Source organism: Narcine bancroftii, chromosome 1 (assembly GCF_036971445.1).
Source record: "Narcine bancroftii isolate sNarBan1 chromosome 1, sNarBan1.hap1, whole genome shotgun sequence".
NCBI classification, from domain to species: Eukaryota; Metazoa; Chordata; class Chondrichthyes; order Torpediniformes; family Narcinidae; genus Narcine; species Narcine bancroftii.
In genome coordinates this window covers 352,548,173-352,570,655 of record NC_091469.1, presented here as the reverse complement: position 1 = coordinate 352,570,655, position 22,483 = coordinate 352,548,173, and the positions used below count along the sequence as shown (strand labels likewise).

The window sequence follows — 22,483 nt, the reverse complement described above, 5'->3', positions numbered from 1 at the left end:
GTTCCAGGACATCCACAACTGATTCCTTTTCAATCAGCCACTCCAGTGTCTTGCTGACGAAATATGCCCCTTCAGGGTTCTCCAGCTGATAACCTCTTTCTTTCAGGTCACCACAGAGTTCCTTTTTGTTTCACTTATTTCAAGTGAAACATTAGACAGCCAGTCCTCTCCTCTTGCATGAACAACAAGGGCTTTGACCAGGCTGAAATAAGAACCCATCTTCCAAATGGGGTTTTCCACAAGCTTGCCAGCTTGTCCTGTTCCAGCTCTAGCTGGTGCTGCTGACTGTAACACTGCAGAACTGATCTTTCTCTCTTTCTCTGATAAAAAGTCTGTTTGAGTCTCTCTGCTTGCAAAACCACATGACCCTCTTAGAACAACAAGTTCTCTTCCAGACAATCTGCGCCTCTAACAAGATTTTTAATCTATTGCCTTTTGTAAGCAACAATCCATTAGAAGTCTCTTAAGCACTCTTCAAAACTCTTGCAAAAGCTGTGGAGCCGATATGTCTAACATGGGGCAGAACTCTAGTATTTTAAATAAGATCTGTTTTAAAGTGTTTGCATGTGACCTATTCTAACAGACCTTTCCCAATTTATTTCCCAAAAACATATCTATATACTTTGTCACAAGAGGCAATTAAATAATGAGCCAAGCAGTAATGTTTGCAGGTACATTGTCATTATTATTGCACTAATTCTTTCAAATGCCTATCAACCACTTCTACAAGCAGAAATGCCATTTGGGTTGAACCAACAGCAATGAGTGAATGTATGTTTGCCTTGCGAGATGGAACCATCAGGTCCTCTGTCTAATTTATCTCATTGAGCTTTTACTGAGCATTTGGCATAACCTGGCCCCCCCCAAAAATCCTCCTCCTGTTTTCTGCCACCGAAGTATTTTTGGGACCCAAAACCATATAACCATTTACGGAGCGGAAACAGGCCATGTTGGCCTTTCGAGTCCACACCGGTTCCCCAATTTGCTATTTACTCTGGTTTGCAATCAGCAATCCTCCTTGTTCTGAAAAAAAATGTTCATCACCTCTGACTTATTGTTAGCAAGTCTTTACTGAGTATTTTTGATAAATGTGTCTTACTACACACTGGCATTGTCTCTCAAAAAATTTCCAATAAATCCCCCATGAGTTTATACGAACTAGTCTTTCATTATCTTTTTTCAGACATAGTAAATGGTAGCCATTTTCAAATTTTATGGCACCGTCTTGTGGGTGTGCCAGGTGATATTGTCGGTTTAGACTGATAATCCCTGCTCTCTTCGAAAATGTTGACAAAAAATGTTATAAAAGTTACAGAAAATATATTAAAGAGTTGTCTAAAGACATACAGAAGACATTAACAATGCCACCAAAGAAGGATAAAGGACTTACTACTGTACAAGAAACCGAGCAAGTAAAAGAACAAGAAAAGGAAAAGGGACCTACTTTAAGAAGGATTCTGGAGCTGTCCACAAGGTAATATCCAAAGGAGAGAGGCCAAAAGCTGGGGAGACGTTGGACACTGCTGCACAAGGTCTCCCTGACAATGGCTGCCTACATCAGGTGATGTCGAGCATTAAAAAAACCAGAGGAAATTTTTAAAAAGATTCCAGACACTAACAGCTCCAGTGATCAAGAAGACCTGGAAAAGCAAAGGAATTACCAAGAATGACCTACAATCCAAAAAAAAGGTGCAGAAGCTTCTTTACCTTCTGGTGAATTAAAACAAATCTTAAGATTATTTTTTCGACAATCCATGGAAGTGTTAACTGATGAAGTAAGGAAGAATGGTGATGAGATGGAAATATTAATGCAACATGTGGACACTAGATTTGAAATAGTGGATAGAAAAATTAAAGGGAATGAATTCGAGATTCAAAATCTGAAAGATCAAGTGAAGAAAATACAAGCAGAAGATTGACATTTTGGAAAATTTCAGCAGATAGAACAATATCAAGATTGTTGGACTTAAAGAAGAGGACGAGGGTCAAGACTTGAAGAAATTTCTGCAATGGTGGATTCCGGAATCTTTGGCTGCTAAAATAGGAGGATTTAGGATACCAGATTTTGGGAAATAAAGAAAATTAAAAGCAACTTTTGATTAAGTAACCATTTGTCTTGGTGAATTTCTATTGCTGCTGGGTTTTAGGGTCCTCTGGGTTCATAACATAGATACTGGCAAAAGTGTTAGCTAATAGACTGGGACAATATTTACCTAAATGGGATCATACAGATCAGATGGGATTTGTTAAAGCAAGATGCTCTTCAAACAGTCTGGGTAGGTTATTTAATATAATACATATGGCTTAATCAAAACTGAATTCCAGTATAAATCTCCCTTGACACAGAAAAGGAATTTGACCACTTAGAATGGCCTTGTTTATTTAAAACATTGGAGAAATTTGGAATAGGAAGAATATTCATAAATTGGATAAAAACTCTCTACAAGCCAAAATTATAACTAATATTCAAATGTCAGTGGTTTTCCCTCTGAGTACATTGAGTAGACAGGGGTATCCTCTGTTCCCAATGCTTTTTATCCTTGCAATTGAAATGCTGGTGGAGATTATAAGGAGAGACCCAGATATTAAAGGCTTCAAATTTTGACAAGAAGAATATAAAACCAGCCTATCTGCTGATGATGTGCTACTATATTTATCTGACCCAGCTGAGTCTCTGGAGAAATTACAAACAACACTAGAAAAATATGGAAGAGTTTCAAGTTATAAAATTAATATGGATAAAAGTGAGATAATTCCATTGACGAACTTTGATTATGAAAGATATCAAAAAAGAAGTCTTATTTAAATGGAAGGTCGATGGAATTAAATACTTAAGAATAATGACTGACAATCACCTATAGAATTTGTACAAATTAATTGATACTCCCCGGTTAGAGAAGATAGAGAAGGATTTGTAGAAATGGAAAGATTTGCCAATTACGTTGGTGGGAAGCATGAACTTTGTCACAATGAAAGTGATGCCAAGATTACAATATCTTTTTCAATTGCTGCCCAGTTCTTTGCTGAAAAATGTATTTTAAAAATTATTAAATAATTGTATTAGGCAATTCCTATGGAACAATAAGGTGCTGAAAATATCGCTGGGAAAATTAACATGAGATTATAAAATAGGAGGATTTAGGATACCAGATTTTGGGAAATAATATGTCAGCACAAGCCAGATTTCTTTCATCTTTCTTTGAGGAAGGCAACCCCCTCTCCCTTTGGATTCAAATGGGATTATACTCAATGAAAGAGGGGGCAGCAAAGGATTTTATTTATAAGCGGAGTGTAAGTCAATAACAAAAAAGATGGATAATCCTATATTTATACATGTAATTAGCATATAGCAAGAAATCAATGTGTATTTGGAAAAAAAAAGAGCACCATTATGTAAGAATGTGCCTATGAATCTAGGTAACAGAATATTAAACTCCTGGTATGACAAAGAATAAGATACTTTGAAAACTGCTATGCAGAGAGGATTCTTATGTCTTTTAATTAACTGAAACAGAAATATGGAGTAGCTAATGGGACTTTCTTCTGTTTTCTCCAGATAAAATCATTCCTGAGAGAAAGATGGGGGCCAATGTAGGTCCCATCTGAAATTTGTGAAATGGAGTGAAGCCTGAAACGTTGGTGATGTATCTTCACCTTTGCTACATAAAGGCACTGTTTGACCTGCTGAGTTTCTCCAGCATTTGTGTGTTTTTTCACACATGGAAATAAATCTAGGTAAATATGTTTACAAAATGCCAGGAAAATATGTTATGACCTCAAAATATTATACGTGAATATTTCTAATTTCAATTTTCTGATGCTTCAAATATAAATGACTGAACTGTAATCACTTGGTGAGCTTTTCAAGGAAAATAAGAAGGCATTCCTTTTGCATAGCATAGGCCTATTGTTGATAAAATGTCTGTTGCATTAAAGGCAATACAGTACATGAAAATAACCTTGTAAAGTCATTATCTCTGCCAACTTGATGAAGTGCTTACCAAGCACTTCTGAAATGATAAAGAAACAGTAGTGACATCACAATGACTAATCCAATTCACATTATGTTCCAGTACCACAACACCTTTACTGTGAATGAATATTTGTTGATTCCATAGTGATGGATTATATTTGGAAATGGTATCCAAAACATCTCTTAAATCAATGAAAGTTGAATGATATTATACCATTGTTATTTGGAAATGGTAACCAAAACATTTCTTAAATCAATGAAAGATGAATGATATCACACCATTCTTGTTTGGGAATCAAAAAATAAACGTGGTGGATGTAGGGAAAGAGCACATAAAAAAACATCGCGGTGCCCTGCTAATCTACTTCACAGATTTGTTTTGTACAACAGATATTTTTTTCTGTTATATGGGACACATATTGTAGTTTTTTTTGGAAAACTTTATTTATAATCAATATTAGATAATACATGTAAAATACAATGTAGTACATATTTTATCACATAATACCCCGCCACATCCCCATTCCACCCCCAATCCCCCTACTAATTTACCCCAAAAATAAGAAAAAAGAAAGAAAGAAATGGAGGAGAATAATTAAAATAGTACATTTACATGTGTCGTGGTTGGGAACCACACCCTGGAAAAATATTTCAAGAATTGGAACACATCCAATCCATATACAGGCTCCAAACTTTCACAAAAAAGGAATAATTATTTCACAAATTATACATTATCTTCTCTAAAGGAATACATGATCTCATCTCCATAAGCTATCGTTGAATATTCAACTGGATATCATTCTTCCAAATAACTACTAAACATTTCCAAGCTACTGCTAAAGCCATCCTCAGAAAAGCAATATGAGGTTTATCTAATTTCAATTCTAAACACAATGATTTAACGTTGCCCAATAAAAATATTGTAGGATCTAAATTAATTTTAAATTTAAACATAACTTCCAAAAATTCTTTAATTTTATTCCAAAAATTCCAAACCAAATGTAAGAAGGTTCCTACTTCCTTATGACATCTAAAACACAAATCCGAAATGATATACTTAAACTTCTTTAATTTCTCAGGGGTTAAATACAATTGATGAAAAAAATTATAATGAACTAATCTATATTGCACATTCACAATCTTGGTCATACTGTCTTCACATATTGACATCCAATCTTCCAGGGGAGTATCTATCCCCAAATCTCTCTCCCATTTCACTCTTGTTTAATCTACGTCTGGCTTAAAGGATTTAGCCTGCAATAAGTTATACATATTTGATATAAAACCCTTCCTAGTTCCAGCAATAATTAAAATCTCAAATTTAGATTTTCTCAGAAGACACAAAGTACGTCCAAAATTTTCTAACAATAAATCTTTAACTTGATAATAAGTAAAAAAAAGTACTCAAAGGTACTTTTCTCTCATTCATTGAAAGGAAATAAAATGTCCTTCTTCATAACAATCTTCTACTAATTTCACACCTTTTTGTTCTCATAATTTCAATAATTGATTATTAATGGTAAATAGTAAAAGTTTGTTTTGAAATAAAGGCATCTTAGCCGAAACTCTTCCTTCTGTGCCAAGCTGTTCATTTTTATTCATCCATAACTCAAGCAAATGCTTCAATACCGGTAGATTACAATTATGTAGTAACTGAGAATTCCATTGATAAATAAATTGATCCATCTTCTTTTCACCAATCTGATCTAATTCAATAGTTGCCCAAATCAAAGGAGTATCCACTTGAAACATTCTATTTTAATTGAGCTGATTCATAATCATATTGAAAATTAGGTAATTGTAAACCACCCAATGCATATTTCCATGTTAAGTATTGTAGTTATTACAGTTGACATGCTTTGAAGTAATTGGAGGAAATATTTTAGGATGTAACATGTTGTGAGTGAGTGCAGTGCAGCGACTTGAAACAGCAGGCTGTGTGCTCAGATATCACAACTAACTAATTTAATTTGAATCTCGCATGCAGCCTTTAAGTCTGACTCTGTTCCGCCCCTTATGCAGTGGTGCTCATGTCATGATGACGCGAGCGCATACATGCCTTTCCGGTTTGTACCAGAAGAGATGGTCCCGTGATGCCATCCTTGCCACAGCTGCCCCACAGCCCACACATAATATGCGGGGCCACTTCGCTGCTGCAGTTATGTGCGTTGCCACAAGGATAATTTTTCATAGACAGTGAGAGTGCTTGACTGTTGCCAATATACTTTAGAAAGCTGTGGATTACTGCCCTTGATTTTCTGTCATTTGAAATCCTTCATGGAACTCACATAAAGAACGATTTCCTAATATATGATCCTACATTGCATTGAAAATTACTATGTGCAATGAATCAAAGATATTGATGTTCTCCACCTTAGGGAATTTAGCTGCTGGTGGTATCGTTAAAAAGTTAGGTGTTCGATTCACTACCCATGGTCTTGCACCATTGACGTTTCCTGTGATTCATTGATAGGATGTGAGGGAAGGGCAGTGATGTTGATGGTCGCCAGATTTGGCACCTTTGGTGCCAAACAGCAGAAATTTGGCACTTTCTTGAATCGGTTGGTGGCAGAAAGTGTCGTTTGGGGTTTTTGGCAGTTTTAGAAGATTTTTAGGATTTCTTTTGGTTCTGTTGGTGCTTTTTACAATGTTTTTAAATGTAATTTTTTAAAATCTGGCAACCCTGAACTGGGAGTGGGAATGAATCCTGCATCATTACAGCTCTGGACAGCACAACTTTATGAAGCTTTTAATCAATTAACCTTTATAAATATGGAGGCAAAGTAAAAAAATAAATGTGCATTCATTAAATTTGTAGGAGAGGAGGAAAACTGATCCACAAGAATAACTTGGAATGTTGTAATTTTAGTGGGAGGATGGTGCAGCTCGTGATAGAATGGTGGAACAGATTCAATGGGCTGATTGGCCTACATCTTGTGATCTTAAACTCTTTCTCAAGGCCCCTCTAATATGCTTCCACTAATCACAACTACAATTTTCCATCTACTTAAAGCTTATTTCCTTTTATCAATCTATATTAGTTTGTGTACTCAATCTGGTAAACAGTTTATAGACTAATTCAAGTAAAACATGAAAGTCTGCAAACGCAGTGATTGAAGTAAAAACACAGTGCTGGAGAAACTCAGTGGGTCAAAGAACATATTTTATAGAGATTTATATATATTTAGAAACTAATTCAAATTGTGTAAATAACTGCATATATTTTTAAAAGGCTAGGACTCCTGTATTTGATATTCACAATCTGGTTCAAAATATTTCCCAGAATTTTAAAAATGCCATTAACTTAAAGTATCTACAAATTTGCTGACAATACCATGATTGTGGGTGTGATATTTCTGCTATTGTGATTAAAAAAAAACTTGGGTCTTTTGTGTTACTTATATTTTATTATCAATTCACAACCTTGTGGGACACATCCATTTTGTACATCTAACCTGAGGTGGGACATTCCATCTCCTACGTCCTCTAGTGGACAGTAGGATTACCAACTCCCAATCACCACATGCCCTTTCTTTAAGATGTTCAATCAAGCAACATTACACATGAATACAGTATTCATTTCAATTTAAAGTTAAACATTAAACACAAACATCAACAGCACAAACTTTTTAAGTGTGCGTTTTTTTTTAGAGATTCAGCCTGTTGGGTGCTTTGGTAACATGTGGATCTACACAACACTGGTGCTTTTGTCAGCTCTGCTGGTCCACTATTGTCTCGGTGTTCCCTCTGTTGCTGTACAGGCTGGATTTTCTGAATTTGTCTGTTCTTGCAGCATCTCTTGTGTTTTCAGCAGACCCTTTTGATTCCTCCTCAGAATTTGACCATCTTCTGTTTTGACAGTGTAGGATCTTGGATTTACTTCCTTGAGAACAGTGGCCTTATTGTCCCAGGTTTTGGAATCTCTGCGTCTCACTGAGTCATGTTGTGCCAGTGGCCCTTAGCTTCTTACTGACTTGTCATAGTTGGCTTTTTGTCTCCTTTGAAGATGCTTTTATTTGCTTTTGACATCTCTGTTCTTGTTTGGGTCTGCAGAGCAGGAAAGTGTAGTGAGTAGTCCATGTCCCTTCAGGAGGTCAAAAGGTGGCATGCCATATTTAAGTGGTGAAACTCAGTCACTCAACAGAGCTAGATAAGGATCTGAGCCATTGTCTTGTGCTTTCTTGAGCAGCTGTTAACTATGTAAACTCCTTTCTTTGCTTTACCATTTGACTATGGATGCAGAGGACTTGACATCACATGTCAAAAATCATACTCTTCTGCAAAGTTCAGAAATTCTCTACAACTGTAGCATGATCCATTGTCACTGTAGACAATTTGAGGAATTCCACATCTTGCAAAGATTGACTTCATGCATCTGATCATACTTGCGGCAGACTTGTTGGGAAGCAGTGCCATCTCCTGATAGTTCAATAGATAGTCAATAACCAAGAGGTAATTCTTTCCATCCAGGTGGAACAGATCAGTCCCAACCTTCTGCCATAGCTCCTCTGGTAAGTCAGTTATGGTCATGAGTTCCTTTGGCTACTTTGTGTGAGGTTTCAGAGAGGTCTCACAGCTTGAGACCATTCTATCAATGTCAGCATTGATCCCTGGCCAATAAACAGCAGTTCTAGCCCTCGTCTTGCATTTTTCCATTCCAAGGTGCCCCTCACGCAGCCTTTTCAGCATCTCTTGTCACAGTGATTGAGGAATAATAATTCTGCTTTATCTGAGTAGAAGCCCATTGACAAACTCAGCTCTGATGTTGTAGTATGGCTGACATTCACCTCTTGGCCATCCTTCATTCAGATTCTTGATGACATTCTGTAGAACTGTGTCCTTTTCTATTTCAGCTGCAATCTCCTTGGATTCCATTTCAGAAACAGGAAGAGATTCAGTGATCAGGTTCATGTGGAGATTCACATTTGTCTCTGTGGAACTCTCATTGGGTGCTTCATTCTGCGTCTTTGCCCTGGACAGCGCAATAGCCAGCACAATAAGTTTCCCTGGTGTGTATGCCAATTCAAAGTCATAATGTTGTAGCTTTATCATTAGTCTTTGGATTCGCGGCAACATCTCATTGAGGTTTTCCTTGATTATGGCTATTAATGGCTTATGGTCTGTCCCTGCCATGAATATTGGTAGACTACAATGGAATTTCTCGATTCCGTAGTCCGGACCTAGGCACTCCTTCTCTATCTACACATACGACATTCAGATGTGGTCAATATCCTTGATGTGTATGCAAATAGCCTCCAATCTTCTACAGCCTGAAGTAGTATGGCACCTATTCTTATTTTTGTCCTTCTGGATGGGTCAAAGAATATCAAAAGCACCAGTTCTGTAGTTAGAATAGTCTTCAGTCCTCCCCATTCTTCCTCATGGTTGGCTGTCCACTTGAATTCACATTTGTCATGAAACAACTACTTCAGGTACATTGGTAAATTCATACCAAACCTGTCTTCCAAAACAATGAAATTGATCATTGCCAGCACTCTCAATATACCCTTTTTTTGTCTGTGGGTTTGGGCTTCTCTAGAATTGCTTTCACCTTGTTCTTGTGTGGCTCCATACCTGCCTCTGACAGCATATCTCCGAGAAAAGTGATTTTCTTCATATCAAACTGTCATTTTTCTCTGTTTAGCTTTAATCCATACTTCTGGATGTGTTGTAGCACTTTGATGAGCCTTCTGTTGTGTTTCTCTGTGTTGATCCTCACAGGATCACATCATTCATGTACACAGGTACCCCATTTATGCCTTCTATGATGCGCTCCATTGTCCTGTGAAACACTTCAGGAGCTGAGGAAATTCCAAAAGGCATCCTTAGATAGGAATATCGGCCAAATGGTGTATTGAATGTACAGTATTTTGTGCTATCTTCATGCAGTTTTAATTGGCAGAAGCCCTGGGTTGCATCCAATTTGGTGAAAAACTTTGCACTGGCCATCTCACTTGAAATTTCATTCCTGTTGGAATCTGATAATGTTCCCTCTTTATTTTGGCATTCAAATCTTTTGGTTCTATGCACACACATTGGCCACCATTTTTCTTTTTTGACACACACCATTCAATTTACCCATTCTGTGGGCTCCTCCACATTCTTTATAACCCATAGTGATGTCATTCGGTCAAGTTCCTGTTTGAGCTTTTCTTTTAGTGGCGCGGGAAACTACCTTGGGGTGTGCAGTACTGGCTGTGCATTAACTGTAATCTTATAGGTGAATGGTAGAGCACCACCCCTTGAAGATGTCTGGAAATTGATCCAGTATTTCCTCTACGTTGTTCTGTGCATTGGCATTGTTAATGTGGTCCACCCTCTTGACTAGGCCTAAGTTTCACATGCTTTGTCACCAGGCAGTGAGTCATGTCCATCTGGGACTATTATAAACATGAGGTGGTGCTCTTTACCTTTAACTTCACCTTGAATCTGCATATGCCTTTCGTGTCAATGTGCTGTCCATTGTAGGCCTTGAGCTGAACAGAATTTGGATGGATGTGGCTCTATCTTCATTGCCCAACATGGGACCGACATGGGGCTATGGGGAGAGAGTGGGGCAGTGGGATCAGTGTGGGGACCGACACAAGGCTGTGGGGAGAGAGTGGGGCAGTAGGATCAGTGTGGGGATCAACATGGGACTGTGGGGAGAGAGGGGGGAAAGCCCAAGCCGGTTGCCCCAGAATTCCGCACCAGCTACCCCTGCCCTGACATCCTGCATGGATGGGTGGGGGCAGGGGCAGCGGGGAGGGGGGCTGTCAGGCACTCGCCAGCTGATTGTCACTCGCTTAGCAGCCGCCTTCAGATGGTTGCATTCAGGTGCCAGGGGAATCTCAGTGATCTGGCGATTATCCCACCCGGAGGAGGGTTACTAAGTGCACCTCGCAGGCACCTCCTGCACTTTCAGATGGCCTCCCGACAGCTGCATAGAGGTCAAATATGTGGCTTTACATCGGGTATTTTGGCCATCTGAAAGTGCCTAAAGTTTTATGTCTTTGCATTCCTGGATTCTTGAATGAGCATATGTGGCATTGATGGAACCAGTCCAAGATTTTTCATAGTACACCTATAGAAGTGTGGTGGTACACCACTGGCCTACTGCAGGGGGCAACCTCTGTACCTGCAGGAGTGTAAGGGGACAGGACAACACCTGGCCGGCTGCCAATCAGTCAGCCTGAATGGATCAAGCCCCATCCGGTCGGGTGTCAATCACCATCCGGGATATAAGCCTGTGCCGGCCTTCCGAGGCCTCACGCTGAGTTGCTGCAGCCACAGCCAGCCTGGCTCTGTGGAGGATTTTGTGGATTAAAGCCTGTTGTTCAGTCTTTACCTTGTGTGTGTCTGATTCTGTCTAACAGCACACCACAAGAAGTTTGATAAAGTATTTGGGAACAAGTCTCCTCAGACCTCTCAGAAACTAGAAGTGTGCCTACTTCACAGTTCCTAGCTCTAAGAGAGGACTTCTGAAATGTGCATTCACAGGAATTTGAATGTATTAATCCTCTCCACCTCTGCTCATCAATGAAGATAGATAAATGGTTCCTCAGCTTCCCCTTCTTAAAATTCTCAATCAACTCTGAGGTCTTCATGACTTTGAGGTCAAGTGGTATTGTTCCAGCTTCATCCAACCAGCTTCTTGATCTTCATCATGACTCATCATTTCCTGTTATTCGGCCACTAACATTGAGGACTTAAGAAAATTTATAGATTATGTTAGAGTCAAACTTGGCTATGCATTCATGAGCATATTGGTAACAGAGCAAGGGACTAACCACACATGGGGTACTCCTATGTTGATGGTTAGTGAGGAGGAGACATGTTGTCAATCCACAGTGATTGGGGTCTGTTGATGTGGAAGACAAGAATCCAGTTGCAGAGAGATGAACAGTCTCTGATCTCTTAGTTTTCCTGGTATGATGGTGTTAAATGTTGATCTATAGCCAATGAACAAAAGGCTGACGTAAACCTAATGCACAAAAGTGCTGGAGAAATACATGGAGTTACACAGCATCCATAAGAAGTACTGTATTTTCACTCATTCGTGCAGAAAATCATAAATTGAATAAAAATATTTTCATATAGCGCACACACATATACCGCATGGGAGTAGTATTCTACATTCTGACTCACAAGAATAATTTCCATTTACTTGGGACATAAGATAAAACATATTCTTTAGTCCTACTATCTGCCACAGTTAATCTCCCGTGATTTACACCCATTCAATTTCCCCCAGAGGTGTTATTCGCCCATTATATAGACGATATCCTTCTGCAACACATTAACAAGCTTTGGAGAGGAATCAATAAAATAGATCAAAGGCAGGCTTCAGAGTTAAGCAGGATTTTAATTCTGTAATGATTTAAAAAGCCCCTCTTTAAAATAAACCTTATCCTGTTAAAAATAGTATACAATTAAGAATTTTATGGCTTGATTTGATGTAATGAGGATGATTAAACTGATTCCATTGGGCAGAATCATCCTAATGTTGTCTCAGATGATTGGCTCTTTATATGTTAATCTCCTCCCTCAGGGGATGGATCTGGGTAATTAACATTGATAAGGTGCAGTGCCCTAGCCAGAATATCCTATTTCTCGGAATACCATGGCACTCAGGCCAAAGAGATATTCCCAAGATCAAAATTTTGAATTTTGGCATTTTGTGTGCACCCAATTCCCATGCTTGCCTTAAATTGTGTGCATTCTTTCAATGCAACTTTCCCATGCCCACTATGAATTGTGCACGTTGTTTCAACATGTAAAAATATTCTCATATAGCGCACATGCTAAAATCACAAAAAAAACACGTGCGCAGAATCCAGCATTCGATCTAGCCTAATCAATATACCTTTTGGATCTAGTGTGCTGGTAGTTTTCACAATGCGAGGAGTCGAACACAAATCTTACACCGCTAATTTCAAACTAAAAGTTGTTAACAGAGCAGAAGAAACTGGCAACAGAACAGCAGCAAGAGCGTTTGAGGTTGACAAATCATCTATTTGTGAATGGAGGAAAGAGAAAGACGAGCTTGAGAGGATAAATGTCATGGTCCGAAAGCTAAATGGCCCCAGTTAGAATTTGATTTGAAGGAGTGGACTCTTAGTTGTAGAGAACAAAATCAGGAAGTATCTACAGTTGCCATTCAGATGAAAGTAAGGCTATTGGCACATGAAAGAGGCACCCTGGATTTCAAGGTGGGGATATCCCCCGGATATCAAAGTTTATGACGCAAATTAGATTGTTGGTAAGAACTCAAACAACTGTAGGTCAGTGAATTCCAGAAAATTGGGAACAAAACAAAAATTGATTTTTGCAGCTTCATCATGGTAGCTAAAGTGCCACTGAATAATAATCATCGAGGCAGGTCAGCTTGATCTTTTTGGGCACCAATATAATGGATGTCATTTTGAAGCACATGGAAACCTTAGACTATAGCAGCAGGAGGTTGAAAATCTCTGCAGAAACTCCAGCCATCTAGTCGGTTCAGGATTTGAGGACATGAGCTGGTATGCAGCTTAGGCTGGATGCTTTCCAAGGATTCACCCTCTTGAAGATTCTTTTCACATCAGCCTCACAGATTGCCGGAAGACTCTGGGGCTCATGAGGGCGCATCATGGTTTTCCCTTTCGAAGCAAGGTAGGAAGCTTTGAACTTATCGAGATGTATTGCGGTGGGGAGGAGTCACGTGATGAAGTAGTGGCCGGTAGGAGAATACCAGCCCTCTCCAGAAAAGAAGGAAAAAAGTGAAGAAAAAGCAAAGCCCCAGACACACAAATCACAACAAATAAAAAATAAAGGTGTGGAGAAAATGGCACCTAAGAAAGAAAAGCCAAAAGCAACGGGAAGAAAAGAAGAAAGGCGCTGGTCCAGAATGCAGAATAATACAAGCACATGTTTCTTTGGCTTGGCTTCGCGGACGAAGATTTATGGAGGGGGTAAAAAGTCCACGTCAGCTGCAGGCTCGTTTGTGGCTGACAAGTCCGATGCGGGACAGGCAGACACGATTGCAGCGGTTGCAGGGGAAAATTGGTTGGTTGGGGTTGGGTGTTGGGTTTTTCCTCCTTTGCCTTTTGTCAGTGAGGTGGGCTCTGCGGTCTTCTTCAAAGGAGGTTGCTGCCCGCCAAACTGTGAGGCGCCAAGATGCACGGTTTGAGGCGTTATCAGCCCACTGGCGGTGGTCAATGGGGCAGGCACCAAGAGATTTCTTTAGGCAGTCTTTGTACCTTTTCTTTGGTGCACCTCTGTCACGGTGGCCAGTGGAGAGCTCGCCATATAACACGATCTTGGGAAGGCGATGGTCCTCCATTCTGGAGACGTGACCCATCCAGCGCAGCTGGATCTTCAGCAGCGTGGACTCGATGCTGTCGACCTCTGCCATCTCGAGTACTTCAACGTTAGGGGTGTAAGCGCTCCAATGGATGTTGAGGATGGAGCGGAGACAACGCTGGTGGAAGCGTTCTAGGAGCCGTAGGTGATGCCGGTAGAGGACCCATGATTCGGAGCCGAACAGGAGTGTGGGTATGACAACAGCTCTGTATACGCTTATCTTTGTGAGGTTTTTCAGTTGGTTGTTTTTCCAGACTCTTTTGTGTAGTCTTCCAAAGGCGCTATTTGCCTTGGCGAGTCTGTTGTCTATCTCATTGTCGATCCTTGCATCTGATGAAATGGTGCAGCCGAGATAGGTAAACTGGTTGACCGTTTTGAGTTTTGTGTGCCCGATGGAGATGTGGGGGGGCTGGTAGTCATGGTGGGGAGCTGGCTGATGGAGGACCTCAGTTTTCTTCAGGCTGACTTCCAGGCCAAACATTTTGGCAGTTTCCGCAAAGCAGGACGTCAAGCGCTGAAGAGCTGGCTCTGAATGGGCAACTAAAGCGGCATCATCTGCAAAGAGTAGTTCACGGACAAGTTTCTCTTGTGTCTTGGTGTGAGCTTGCAGGCGCCTCAGATTGAAGAGACTGCCATCCGTGCGGTACCGGATGTAAACAGCGTCTTCATTGTTGGGGTCTTTCATGGCTTGGTTCAGCATCATGCTGAAGAAGATTGAAAAGAGGGTTGGTGCGAGAACACAGCCTTGCTTCACACCATTGTTAATGGAGAAGGGTTCAGAGAGCTCATTGCTGTATCTGACCCGACCTTGTTGGTTTTCGTGCAGTTGGATAATCATGTTGAGGAACTTTGGGGGACATCCGATGCGCTCTAGTATTTGCCAAAGCCCTTTCCTGCTCACAGTGTCGAAGGCTTTGGTGAGGTCAACAAAGGTGATGTAGAGTCCTTTGTTTTGTTCTCTGCACTTTTCTTGGAGCTGTCTGAGGGCAAAGACCATGTCAGTGGTTCCTCTGTTTGCGCGAAAGCCGCACTATGATTCTGGGAGAATATTCTCGGCGACACTAGGTATTATTCTATTTAGTAGAATCCTAGCGAAGATTTTGCCTGCAATGGAGAGCAACGTGATTCCCCTATAGTTTGAGCAGTCTGATTTCTCGCTTTTGTTTTTGTACAGGGTGATGATGGTGGCATCACGAAGATCCTGAGGCAGTTTACCTTGGTCCCAACAAAGCTTGAAAAACTCATGCAGTTTGGCATGCAGAGTTTTGCCACCAGCCTTCCAGACTTCTGGGGGGATTCCATCCATACCTGCTGCTTTGCCACTTTTCAGTTGTTCGATTGCCTTATATGTCTCATCCAGGGTGGGAACCTCATCCAGCTCTAGCCTTAGGGGCTGTTGAGGGAGCTGGAGCAGGGCGGAATCTTGGACTGAGCGGTTGGCACTGAAAAGAGATTGGAAGTGTTCTGACCATCGGTTGAGGATGGAGATCTTGTCGCTGAGGAGAACTTTGCCGTCTGAGCTGCGCAGCGGGCTTTGGACTTGGGGTGAGGGGCCGTACACAGCCTTTAGAGCCTCGTAGAAACCCCTGAAGTCGCCAATGTCCGCGCTGAGCTGTGTTCGTTTGGCGAGGCTAGTCCACCACTCATTTTGGATCTCCCGGAGTTTGCGCTGAAGATGGCTGCATGCGCGACGGAAGGCTTGTTTCTTCTCTGGACAGGACGGCTTTGTAAGGTGAGCCTGGTGGGCAGCTCGCTTCTTTGCCAGCAGCTCCTGGATTTCCTGGCTGTTTTCGTCAAACCAGTCCTTGTTTTTCCTGGAGGAGAAGCCCAGTACCTCTTCAGTGGATTGCAGTATGGTAGTCTTCAACTGATCCCAGAGGGTTTCAGGGGACGGGTCCGTGAGGCGGGTTGCAACGTCGAGCTTTGCTTTGAGGTTTGCCTGGAAGTTTCCTCTCGCTTCGTCTGACTGCAGGTTTCCAACATTGAACCTCTTTCTGGGGGCTTTATTGTTCCTGGGCTTTGGCTTGAAGTGAAGGTTGAGCTTGCAGCGAACCAGCCGGTGGTCAGTGTGGCATTCCGCGCTAGGCATGACCCTGGTGTGGAGCACATCTTGTTTGTCACTTTCTCGCACCAGGATGTAGTCCAGGAGGTGCCAGTGTTTGGATCGGGGATGCATCCAGGTGGTCTTAAGACTGTCCCTCTGCTGAAAAAGGGTGTTTGTAATGACAAGTCGCTGTTCTGCGCAGAGCTCCAACAGGAGGCGCCCATTGTCGTTGCACTTGCCGACGCCATGCTTGCCCAGGATTCCTGGCCAGGTTTCTGAGTCTTTGCCGACACGAGCGTTGAAGTCGCCCAGGATGACAACCTTGTCGGCTGTAGGGGTACGTTGGATGAGGTTGCGCAGGTCGGTGTAGAACTTGTTCTTTTCTGCTGGTTCCGCCTGGAGGGTTGGAGCATAGACACTGATGAGGGTGATGTGACGCTTGTTTTGAAGTGGGAGTCGCATGGACATGATTCGGTCCGAGAGGCCTGTCGGAAGGTTTTCGAGTTTGGAGGCAATGAAGCTCTTGACCATGAAGCCTACACCAGATAGGCGTCGTTCATCCGAAGGCTTGCCAGACCAGTAGAGTGTGTAGCCCGCGCCGCGTTCTTGGAGGCTGCCTACATCTGCCAGGCGGACTTCACTGAGAGCGGCTATGTCGATGTCAAGTCTGAGGAGTTCATGTGCAATGAGGGCAGACCGACGTTCAGGTCGGTGGCTGTCAGCCTTGTCTAGCATGGTTCTGATGTTCCAGCATGCTAGCTTAAGTTTGTGAGCATCTTTTGAGGGGGAGGACGTGGAGGGGGAGGACGTGGAGGGGGAGGACGTGGAGGGGGAGGACGTGGACCTGTCCTCGGGCCTGCGCAAAGGAGCTTTTAGGTGGAGTGCAGTGCGCGCAGTACTGGCCCCACCCTTTACACCCATGGTTCGTGTGCCGTGGCCAAGCAAGCTGGGACGTGGCAGCGAGGTCCTTGGGTCGTAGGTTTTATATCGGAGTGGCCTTCTCCTATGCAGGTTTCTTACCCGGGCTGGAGGGGCCTGCCTCCCCTCCTAGGTCGGTCCATACTGCCCGGACCTGGGCCGAGGCCGCCGCAGTTCACCCTGTGCCTGGATTGGGGCCGCCGCCTCCCACTCTCTGCCCGGATCGGGGCCTTCGCCTGCCCCACTCGACCGAGGCCGGGGCCGCCGTCTCCCCCTTGCTCCTGCCCGGATCGGGGCCGCCGCCGTCTACCCTTCGCCCGGACCGGGGCCGGGGCCGCTGCTGCTCTCCCTGTGCCCGGACTGGGTCCGCCGCCTCCCACTCCCTGTCCGGACCGGGGCCTCCGCCTGCCTCACTCGACCGAGGCCGGGGCCGCCGTCTCCCCTTTGCTCCTGCCCGTGTACAAGCACATGTACAGACCAACAATACATATGCCCAGTATATATGTACATATAGTAGAAGTCCAAAAATCCAGAAGCCAAAAATCTGGATCAGTTGAGATTCCAGACTTTTCAAAAACTCTCAAACTTTGTAAATTTAGCAGGCTTTTGTGTTCATGCGTAACTGCCACAGATGCACAGCGGCAACAAGCAAGTATGCTTAATACAGGACGATACATATGCCTAGTATATATGTACATATAGTAGAAGTCCAAAAATCCAGAAGCCATAAATCTGGATCAGCTGAGATTCCAGACTTTTCAAAAACTCTCAAACTTTGTAAATTTAGCAGGCTTTTGTGTTCATGCGTAACTGCCACAGATGCACAGTAGCAACAAGCAAGTATGCTTAATACAGGTAATCTTATCACAAAGAAATTAATTTATATACTGTATTTTTCTTTTACAATTATAATTTTGAAACATAATTTCAAGCATTATACAATTCTATTTTGTTTAAAAAAAATTAAGTTTACCAAATATGACATTAAATGGAAAAATACACTGAATTCCTGGATGAACTCAGCTGGACTTTCAAAGTCCATAGGAGACAAAAATATATTGCTAAAGTTTCGGGCCTGAGCCCTTCTTCAAGGAATAAGCAAATAAACAGAATGAGCAAAATACAGGAAGTGTCCGAATAGACAGTGCTGGCTGGGGGTGGAGTCCAGACCAACAAAAGGTGATAATTGGATATGATAAGGGGAGAGATGAGAAATTACTATATCTGTGTGAGACAGGGAAAAGGGAGAGAGATAGAGCTGGAGAAGGCTACGGAGGAAGAAGTGGGGGAAGGATGGGGTTTGGATTATCGAAAACCATAGAAGTTGATATTAATGTCCAAGCAGGAGGGTGCCGATTCGCAAGATAAGGTATTGTTCCTCCAATTTGTGGGTGGTCTCAGTCTGGCAGTGCATGAGACCATGGACAGACATGTCAGCAAGGGAATAATGAAATAGGTGGCCACTGTGTGATCCACACTATTATGGTGGGCAGAGCCCAGGTGCTGAACAAAGTGATCTCCCACTCTGAGCCCCATCTCTCTGATGTAGATGGAAGTCCCAGATGCAGTAGATGACCCCTACAGATTCACAGGTGAAATGTTGCTTCACTTAGAAGAACTGTTTGGGGCCCGAATGGTGGTGGGGAGAAGGTGTGGGCACAGGTGGAGCATCTCCTGCAGTCACAGGGGTAGGTATCAAGGGGACAATTGGTGGGGAGGGATGAGTGGACAAGGGAGACATGGACAGATCAATCCCTGCAGAAGGTGGAGAGGAAAATACGTGTCTAGTGGTGGGATCACATAGTAGATGGCGGAGAAGGATGTGTTGGATGTGGTGGCTGGTGGGGTGGTAGATGACAACAAGGATTCCTGTCCTTGCTGCGTGTGGTGTGGAGGGGGCCAGGACAGATGTGCGGGTAAAGGAGGATATGCAGGTGAGGGGAGAGGGAAAGCCATGTTGTTTGAAGAAGAAAGATATCTCTGATGATCTGGCATGAAAGTCCTCATCCTGGTGCAGATGTGATGGAGATGGAAGAATTGAGAGAATGGAATGGAATCTTACAGGGGACAGGATGTGAAGAAGTGTAATTGAGGTAGCTGTGTGAGTTGGTGGGTTTGTAGAAGATATCTGTGAGAGTATGTCTCCTGAGATGGAGACAAAGAGATCGAGGAAAGGGAGGAGTGTTGCTAGAGGTGGACCAAATAGTGAATTTAAGGTCAGGGTAGAAGTTGGCAGAAAAGTGGATGAAGTTAATGAGTTCATCATGGGTACATGAGGCAGCACCGAAGTTGTGGTGATATGTAATTACACCACTAGGTCACCAGGGGTCATCCCGGTGACCTTGTATATAAAGCAGTCCAGAGCTACAGTCCAGCCTTCCAGGTTCGTCTTGCAGAGCGACAAGACCTGGGGTTCATGGGGGTACCCATAGCTACCCATTCGACCTGGAGAAAATGGGATGGGTCAAAGGAGAAATTATTGAGGTGGGGGGAGTCATGTTCTGCCAGCAGGAGGAGGGTGGTGGTGGAGGGGGACTGGTTGGGTCTATTGTATGGGACAATCTTCAAAACAAAAAAAAATCACCTTAAAATCAGGGCTGTACTGTACAAAGGGTCTAAAATTCTTACCTTGACAACGAAGACGCAACACTGCTTTAAAAGGCCACTTTCAATAGCTGACTTTTTTTTTATGTCCAAATAAAATTTAAACCCTTAAATGATAAGTTGTTATTAAATATTATGATTTGGTTTTAACAGCATCCACTGGTCAGCAGTAAGTGTCAGATTTGGGTAGGTGGTGGGGGGGGGGGGGGTATCTTATTCAAAGGGTATCACTCAAAACCAAAATTTTAGATGGAAATTCCAGTGTTGTCCTATACATCTATACAACAATACAACATATATGGTACATTTTTATCAAGTGTTGACTTTATTTTTTTTAACTGTCCATTTTAATAAATGAAGCACGCTGTATTTGTTTTTGAAGAAACTATCAACATTTAGCTGTTCATCTCCTCTTCATTTCTCTTTAAATTTGCATTTTAAAAGTATACTTCCCAAAACTCCAGACCAACCCAATCCCTAAGCCGTCTCAATTTTAGGACTTCTACTGGGGTGGCAAGGTTAGCATAGTGGTTAGTGCAACACTGTTACAGTGGCAGCAATCAGGACTGATGTTCCAATCCCGTGCTGTTTGTAAGGAGTTTGTATGTTCCCCCCCCCACCCCCTGTCTGCATGTGTTTCCCCTGGGGGCTCCGGTTTCCTCCAACTGTTCAAAATGTACCAGGGATTGTAGGTAATTGGGCAGCATGGGCTCATGGGTCGAAAGGGCCGATTACTGTGCTGTATGTCTAAATTTTTTAATTAAAATTTTTATAAAATGAAATTTAAAATTTATTGTATATTAAAATAAATATTATTAATAAATAGTAGAGAAGTGGAAAGTTGTTTTAGATAATTAGTATTTCCAGCTGGCACATAATTGACTTGTGTCATGTAAGGTCATCAAGTTGTAACATTCATCCAGTTTTTCTTTTTCCACAGATGCTGCCTTATCTCCTGTCCTGCTAATTATTTCTAGCATTTAATTTTTTCACTTTTACTGCAGTTCTGTAGCTCATAGTACAAACATTGTTGTGAATTAATATGAAAAAGGGTAGGAGCTCAGTTTTCCTACAAATTATAAGTGACTGCACTTCCAAAATTGTTGATTGGATACAAGTTTCCTTGAGGTATTTTGAGAATGAGCATGATGGCCAAAAAGGATTGGGCTTTCATTATTCTGGTTTTGTATATATGGACATCAAATGTAAAAGTATTTCATTAGCTGTACAATAGTTCAAAATGAATTAAATTATTGGGTTATGATCAAGGGAGAAAAATTTAAATCCCATCAAGCACTTGGGCATTTCAATTCAGTCAACTAAATGTTCTGGAATCTCGAAAAAAAATGTATTGTTGTGAAAATGGAACAGGTTAAGGGAGTACTTTTGGAAAGACATTCTACCATTTATAATCAGTATGGCCTTTGTAACCAGAACCTGGACAATATGCTTTGAGTGCTTACTGACAAAAAAAATTGGTGGCACTGCCGAAGCTACTGTTATGGAAGTGCTCCTACTGGTGCAGACCTGGGAGACTGGAGAATGGAGACACAGCACTGCTCCACAGGGTCCTATCACCTGGTTCTAATACTCAACAGTTCCGTGCAGTTTTCAAATGGCCTGTTAAAGGAGACGATGGTGTTTTTTAAAAAATTCTACAACCACAAAGGTCTATGCGCAAGTTGGTGGCACCTGTGCTAGCCAGCGTACCCTGAGGAGTTGCAGACTCCAAGGGAGCAGTGGTCCAGTGCAGGGCACCAGAAATTAGGAAAAACACACCCATCCCCCACCCAGCGCCAAACCACCTGTTGAGAATGAGAAGCATAGATGATCCTACAGGACGGTGACCACGGTAACAAACCATTAGACCATAAGATATAGAAACAAAAGTAGGTAATTCGGTCTGTCACGTTTACTCCGCCATTCCATCATTTGATCCATTCTCCATTCAACCCCACTCCCCTGCCTTTTTCCCCATAACCTTTGATACCCTGACTATTCAGATAGCTATTAATCTCAGCCTTAAATCCACCTAACAACCTGGCCTCTGCAGCCGCCCATGGCAGCAAATTCCAGAGGTTCTCTACTCTTTAGCGAAAGAAACTCCTTTGCATCTCAGTTTTAAATGGGCATCCTTCAATCCTGAAGTTGTGCATTCTTGTTCTGGAATAAAACAAATTATCAACTACAAAAATTAATATTGATGCAATATTGATGCAAAATCAACTAATCCCTTTCTCAATAGATAACCTTTCCTTTAGAGAATGGGAGAGAAAAGGGATCAAAAGAATAGAAAATTGTTTTTCGGGAAATAAATTATTATCTTTTGAACAAATGAAGGACAAATATGGTATAAGTCATTGTACAATGTTTGCATACCACCAAATGAAAACCTACTTGAAGGACAAATTGGGAAGCAGACTGAGGTTACCAGAAGGAAGCAATTTTGAATATGTGATTACAGACACAATGATAATTAAAAGATTTATAACAAACATGTACATCAAACTGCAAGAGAAAGAGAACGAGGAAACAAGCTGTAAACTCAAATAAAAATGGGAACAAGATCTAAACATAAAGATAAAGAATGAACCATGGGAAAAGCTATGTTCCGGAACTAT

At 42.0% G+C, this 22,483-nt stretch overlaps 1 long non-coding RNA gene across 2 annotated transcripts in view; it reads left to right on the top strand.

Moving 5' to 3' along the window:
• The window catches only part of LOC138749517 (uncharacterized), a 145,884-nt gene that overhangs the window by 12,061 nt on the left and 111,340 nt on the right, over positions 1-22,483 (top strand). For both annotated transcript variants that reach the window (XR_011348721.1, XR_011348716.1), the window contains one exon: positions 3,557-3,735. This is a non-coding gene — a long non-coding RNA (uncharacterized lncRNA). The remainder of the gene's footprint in view (positions 1-3,556; positions 3,736-22,483) is intronic.